Source organism: Impatiens glandulifera, chromosome 9 (assembly GCF_907164915.1).
Source record: "Impatiens glandulifera chromosome 9, dImpGla2.1, whole genome shotgun sequence".
NCBI lineage: Eukaryota > Viridiplantae > Streptophyta > Magnoliopsida > Ericales > Balsaminaceae > Impatiens > Impatiens glandulifera.
In genome coordinates, this window is record NC_061870.1 from 15809723 (window position 1) to 15817242 (window position 7520).

Here is a 7520-nt window from a genome sequence, read left to right on the forward strand (position 1 = left end):
AATAACATGGGTATATCTTAATACATTATTGATAAATTGTTATTTTTCTCATCTAATTTGTTGAATAATTCTGGCATGTGTATTGGACTTTCTCCTCTATAATTTGGTTCATGAAATTGTGTGTTTGAATTTTAAACTAATAAGCTTGACCAAATGAAAGTACATTAAATAACTTTCATTTTAGTTATTGAAATTTAAATTTTAACTTCATACACAAAAAATAAATAAATAAATAAATTATGTTTAACTTTGCATTGAAAGTGCTTAACAAACATTATGTTTAATTTGATTTTTTTCTTTTATTTTAAAATAAATTTTAACGGTCTTCATAATCAATTTAGTGTTAATCATTTATTACATTATAATACAAATTGTGCAACACAAGTAATATTCTAGTATTTTTTAAATTAAATATTTGTTTAGTCACTCAAACAAATATCACATATTAGAATGTATAAATTTTGAAAATAATTCTTAATTTAACAAATAAATAAATAAAATTAGATCATTAAATAATTGGTCTAAATAGCTTGAAATTAGGTTAATTGTTGTCAGATTTTTACAATGGTATTAGAATGCATTTACACTTGTTCGCCCATGAACAAGCTGATTGAAAGAAGTTGTGTCTCCTACTGTCAACACAAACCGAGGATACATTGTCATCAACTCTTCCTCTAGCTAGCATCATGTGAAGCGTTAGTCCACCTAATCAGGAATTGTCCAATACTAACTCCATCCTTCCAAAAAATTCTCTCATCTAGAATTGCCACTGGTTTTACGAGGCTGTAAAAGAAAGGGCATCCAGTTAACATCCATCCTTTTTGTTATCGCCATCATCATCTCGAATCTATCTTGGGTGTAGGCTTCGAATGACCCTACTTTCCCTTGAATAGATTTGACACAAATGTCGCTGAGAAGACAATACACATATTTGAGGTACTTCTTCTTCCCGTTAATGTTCACAAGACCACCGATGTCGGAAAGAAAGGTATGCATCCCTTAGATAACCTCGGCCGGAATCTTTTCATCAAATGTGTGGCCTTCCGTCAGAAGCCAAGGAACTCGGCATAAAAGGCTTTGGATATAGAGATCAATATCCTTCACTGTTGCTAAGATAGAATCTCCTTCTATCTTCACGGAGTCAAAGAACGCACGCACCTCCTGGTCGTGAAGAAGAAGAATATGTCACCTAAGAAATTTCCCGAGGCCGAAAGCCTCCAAGGATCCAAACATTGCAACCATTGCCAGCAGCCCTAATGCGTACACCGAATCGATGTCCATCTGCATGGTGTTTTGAGAGAAGGCAATATTTTTCTTAAACATCTTAGGGTGTAGAAAATATCCATGTGCAATAATTCCAGGCACCTGTGGGATTGAATATTACCCTTATTTTTAAAAGACTATCTAACATGTTTGCCCATCTGGCAAGTAAAGAAGATCTTATCTTTGGAAAACTGTAACTAGGGTATTCTATTTACCAATTCTTGAATACAGATTGTTTATGGTTTTGAAATTGAGATGGTTTAGCCTCTTATTCCATAACCAATTTTGATCATTCTTTGCAATCATGCATACTGGTTAAGAAATCTTGTTTTTCCAATTCATTCTATTTAAATTTCCTATTCTACTGCCTATTAATAGAGTATTCTCCTACCGATCATTAACTAGACAAGCATGCCTTTTGAAATCAATTGTGTAGCCATTGTCACATATTTGACAAATGCTTATTAAGTTATAACAAATGTTTTCTACCAAAAATACATTATTAATAGTTAAGTTACCGTGGATTATCTTACCCTTACCCACAGTTTTACCTTTGTTGTTGTCACCAAAGGTTATCTTTGGCCCTGTGCATTTGACTACATCAGTTAATAGTTGTTTGTTGTCGGTCATATGTCTAGAGCATTCACTGTCCAGGTACAAGACTGACTCCAAGCATCTTTCATTTTCAATCTGCAAATAACATTTTACGTCATTAGTACCCAAAATTAATTGGGTATGTGGTTCATTAGCCCATTAGGAATCCATACTTGTGTTATCTTTATGGATTTTCCATTGTGAGTTGTTAATAAGGCATAAGTGTTAAAATTGGCAGATGCCTTTCTGCCTACTAATGACTCTTAACTTTATGAGATAGTTTTTGGTAAAACTTCCTTGACTTTCTGTCAGGTTTTTCTTTTCCAGATCGGTTGGCTGTTAACCTCTCAAGCTTCAGCCACCTATCAGTTGGCTTTACATATGTTATCGCATCTCTTGAAGCTAATATATCACAGTTGTGATTAGTTCTTGTATCAGATAAATAATTGATGTTCTTAAGGTATGAGGTTGGTTCTCCAATAACTGACCATTTGAATACTTTTGTGAGAATTATTAATCAATTGAAAGCAATGAAACTCAACTTTGATGACGAGATACAAGGCTTATGTTACTTGCTTGGTACAATACCTAACTCATCGGAGACTTTTAGAACAACTTTGTCTAATTCTATACCAAATGGTGTTCTCTTAATGGATTTAGTAAAAATCAGTGTGGTGAATGAAAAGATGAGACGAAAGACATAACACTATTATTTACAATCTAAGGTCTTGGTTATAGAATCTAGCAGAAAAATTAAATGGTGAGATGTGAGTAATCGTGGAAAATCTCGTTAGGCTTCTAATAAGTGAGAAAATATTTAGTGCCATCATTGTGTCATGAAGGGCCAAATAAATAAAAAATATTTTTAAATTGAAGGAGGAGGACAAGAAGAAAACTTAGAACACACCCACTACTTCCAACCATAAAGATGGTAAAAATCATGATAATTTTGTTATTATTGATGATTTCCTTACTATTTGTTATAACGATGTTGAGAATATTAATGTGTCTTGTGATGAGATGGATTGGATTGTGGACATTGATGTTTCTACTCTACTACATCACGACGGAAAATTTTCTCAATATATGAGACTGGTGATTTTGGTATTACTCGTATTGGAAATACTGGTCAAGCTAAAATGGTTAGAATTGTTAATGTTTGTGCTGAGATAGCCAATGGAACTACTCTTGTTCTAAAACAGGTTTAACATATAATCCTAATATTCGCTTCAAACTTTTTTCTTTTAAAAGATTGGATGATGAAGGCTTCTGTAATTCTTTTTCTGGTGGTGAATGGAAAATTAAAAAGGGATCAATGGTTGTTGTTAAAGGTAAGAGTCTATCAAATTTGTATAATGTTTGTTCTGGAATATCTAAATGTTACATCAACACTTGTGAAACTAATTCTTCTTCTAAGTTGTAGCACAAACGTTTCTCTCATATTAACGAGAAAGACTTAGCTATCTTGGCTAAGAAAAATATGTTAGGTGGAGTTTCAAATATGCACTTGAAAAGATGTTTAGACTGTTTTCTTGGAAAACAAACACGAGTAATATTTAGATCATCTGTTTCGAAAAGAAATTTAGAATTACTAGTCTTGGTGCATTCTGATGTATGTGGTCCAATGAAGTCAAGATCACTTGGTGGTGCATATTACTTTGTAACATTCATGCATAAATATTCCTAAAAGATTTGAGACTATACATTACATAGAAAAGATCAAGTGATAGACACATTCAAAGTATTTCAAGTCTCAATTGAGAGATAAACTAGTAAAAAGGTGAAGTGTATTAGAAAAGATAACAAAGGAGAATACATTATGTCATTTGATTAGTATTGTCTATAGCAAGGTATTCGTCACCAAAAATCGCCTCTGAAAAGACCATAGTTAAATGGTTGGCTAAAAGAATGAATAGGACACTAGTAGAAAGTGTGGGATGTGTGCTTCCATAAGAAAAGTTGCAAAAATACTTTTGGGGTGAAGTATTAAGTAAAGTGGTACAAGTGTTAAATCTCACACCATGTGTTCCTTTAAAGTTTGATGTGTTGAACCATGTTTTGAGTGGTAAAAATGTCTCTTATGATCATCTTCGAGTATTTGGGTGTATGACTTTTGTGTTCCCAAAGATGAGAGGTCAAAGTTGGAAGACAATACCAAGAAGTTTGTGTTTATCAGCTATGGACAAGATGAGTTTGAATATCGGTTCTTTGACCTGATTTATAAGAAGCTTATTTGTAGTCGCGATGTTGTATTTTTGGAGGATTATATCATTGAAATATCTACAAGGTAAATAAAGTTGTTTTCACTCAAGTAAATGTGGAGATGGTTGGAATGAATTCAATTCAATTTCAGTTGCTCTTAACTCAATAAGCACCAACAACGATCAAACTGAAAAATCAAATTATGAATTTATATCCTGGTAATCCATTAAATACTATTATTTTATTGATGTTGGCTGTAAGAGTGAAACTAATGCTGGAAATGACAATCATTATGGGAATGAAAATGTATACAATAAATTTATTCTAATGAACCAAACTGGTCTACTCGAGAGAGATGTCCTTCATTTAGATACTAAGCAAATGAGAATGTTTATTTCACTAACACTAGAGAATCCAAAGTCTTTCAAGAAGGATTTGAAAAATAGATGGCATTATTGGTTGAATAAGATGAGCATACTTTATAGCCTAGATATAAGGCTTAGTTAGTTGTAAAAGGCTTCTCTCAAAGAAAAGGTATTGACGTTGATGAGATCTTTGCTTCTTTGGTGAAAATACAATATATCGTGTGGTTCTTGGTTTAGTTGTTAGTCTTAATATAGAGGTTGAACAAATGGATGTGAAAATAGTCTTTCTTCATGGAAATTTAACAAGAGATGTACATGGAAAAGCCATAGAGTTTTTAAGAAAAACATAAGAAGACTATGTTTTCAAATTAGTGAAGAGTCTTACAGTTTGAAACAAGTGTCATGAAAATGGTATCGGAAGTTCAGTTCAGTTATGATTGAACATGGGTGCAAGATTAATAAGACTGGTGATTGTGTTTTTGTGTGAAAATTCTTTGATGATGATTTTATTATTTTTTTGCTCTAGGTAGATGATATGTTGATTGTTAGAAGAAAATTTTCTAAAATCAGTGAGCTAAAAAAGATTTTGAATAAGTCGTTTGCCATGAAAGATAAGGGGCATGTGTAGGATATGAATTATCCGTGATGGGGATAATAGAAAGTTGCATTCGTCACAAGATAAGTACATTTAGAAAGTTCTTCGACGCTTTATTATGGACAAAACTAAAGTGGTGAGTATTCCTTTAGGTTCTCATATTAAGCTTATTTATATCGTTTGTCCTTCTACTAATGATGAGAAGTTTTTTATGAAGAACATTCCATATTTTTCAGTCGTTGGTAGTCTTATGTACGTTACGGTTTGTATTAGACCTGATATAGCGCACGTTGTTGGTTTGGTGAATAGATATTTTTCAAATCCAGGAAGATATTACTAGGAAGCCATGAAGTGGATTATGCGATATCTTTAGGCAATGATGAATCTTCACTAACTTTGGGATGGTGATTTTAAATGTATATACTAATTCGGATAAGGCCGGAAACATGGATAATCAAAAATCTACTTCAGGATATATGGTGAATTTTGTAGTGAGTTGTGGCTTGGCAATATAAATTATAAAATTGTGTTGCTCTTTTTACTACCGAAGTCTAGCTTATAACTGTTGTATAAGCAACAAAAGAGTTATTGTGGTTGAAAAATTCAAAATGGAAGTTGAGTTGAAACAAGAAAGGTATATTCTATCTTGTGATAATTAAAATGAAATTCATCTTGCCAAGAATTATTCATTTCACTCAAAGTCAAAAAACATTAAAGTTCGTTATCACTAAATTTGTGATGTTTTGGATGAGAATATGTTATAACTTGAAAAGATTCATACATATGATAATGGATCAGATATAATGACAAATATATTGTCACGAAAAGTTCAAGTTATATCGCTTGGTTACCAGGTTGACATTGCCCTCCAACTAGTCGATCGGAAGGTTTGTTGGGTTTTGTCCTCCTAGTTGGAGAGACCCAACTTGGCATAAACATTATTTATGCCCGAAGTATATAATGTGAAGGCAAATTGTTTTTTATTTAGGTTTTAAGTGGATATTACAGAACAACAAGAGAGAGAGCAGAGCAAAAACAGATTCAGGGTTTAAGGTAGTAGCCGCATAAACATTTTGTTTGTCGGAGTTTGAACCATTTGATCGACTTTAAACGTTGAAAGATTTTTGATTATTTCGGGGACTAAGTTCTGAATGCTGAAGATCTGTTTTCTGAAGGTTCTAAGTCAATCCAAAAGAAACCAGAATTTGAGAATTGATAAGGTTGGTTGATTTTTCTATTCCTACTCTTTGTTGTTATTTGTCAAGATTATTGTGTGATCTGGATTCAACTAATTAGACTATAGTTTGGTTATATCTAAAGTTAACATTTACTTGTAACCTTGTTGATGATAGATGATTGTTAAGTGGCTTATTCAGGTCCCATGATTCTTTACTCTCAATTTGATGAGAAGTTTTCCACGTTAAAACTTGTGTTGCATTGTTGTTTCAAATTCTTTATGTTTTTCTCATATCTCATACTCAATTAGTTGGGAGACCCAAAACTTTCGCAAATACTCTAATCCCAACACTTAGAATTATTTTTTGTTTTATTGGGAAGAGCCAAAATCGAGAGATATTTTTTAAACTTTCGCAAATACCCACATCCGAACACTTAGAATTATTTTCAATTTTTTTGGACAGCCAAAACCGAGAGACATTTGATAAACTTTTACAAATACTCACATCCCAACACTTTAAATTATTTTCTGTTTTTTTAGAAGAACTAAAACGGAGAGTTTTTTAAAAAACTTTCACAAATACCCACATTACAACACTTAGAATTATTTTAGTCTTTGAGATTGGTGGCATTATCGAAAATTTTGTAAAAAACCTTTGGTGAAAAATCACATTACCGAATGTTTTATACACCTCACGGAAATTATTTTTTAATAACGAAAGATTTCTTCGTGTTGGGACCTTTACCGAGAGTTTTATAAATCTCTCGGTAAATTTTGTCGGTAAAGGTCCCTTTTTCACTAGTGTATTCTATTTTGAAGAATACATTTCTCATCAATAAGTTTATTTGTTCGTTTTTGTTGTTAAATGCCAAAATTATGTTTTATTATTGTCCAACCTTAAGTTGTCTATCACTATCACTCACTCGGTATTTTGTAGAGTTGTGCTCAATATTTTGTCATCCGAGAATTCAAATTGTCCCAGCAATCTTTGTATTCTTTTTAAGAAGAAAACATTATTTTTATTGTATTATATTGTTATTAATGACTTGAAGTGGTCCAGAAAGTGAGCACCATACAATCCAACCAATGGTGTTAGAAAAAAAAAAGTAAAATAACTCAATCAGTACCTTGTATAATCAAAGTTCTTTTATATTAATTCTCAGTTTTCACTAGATAATATCAAAATTTTAATTTATTACAAAAATTAAGAGATAGTTTGAAAAACAAATTGTTTAAAAATGTTTTTGTACAAAGGAATAGAACCTTGAATTTATATTGTATCAATGGTTGTGTTAATAATATTCATATATATCCTCTCTACTAG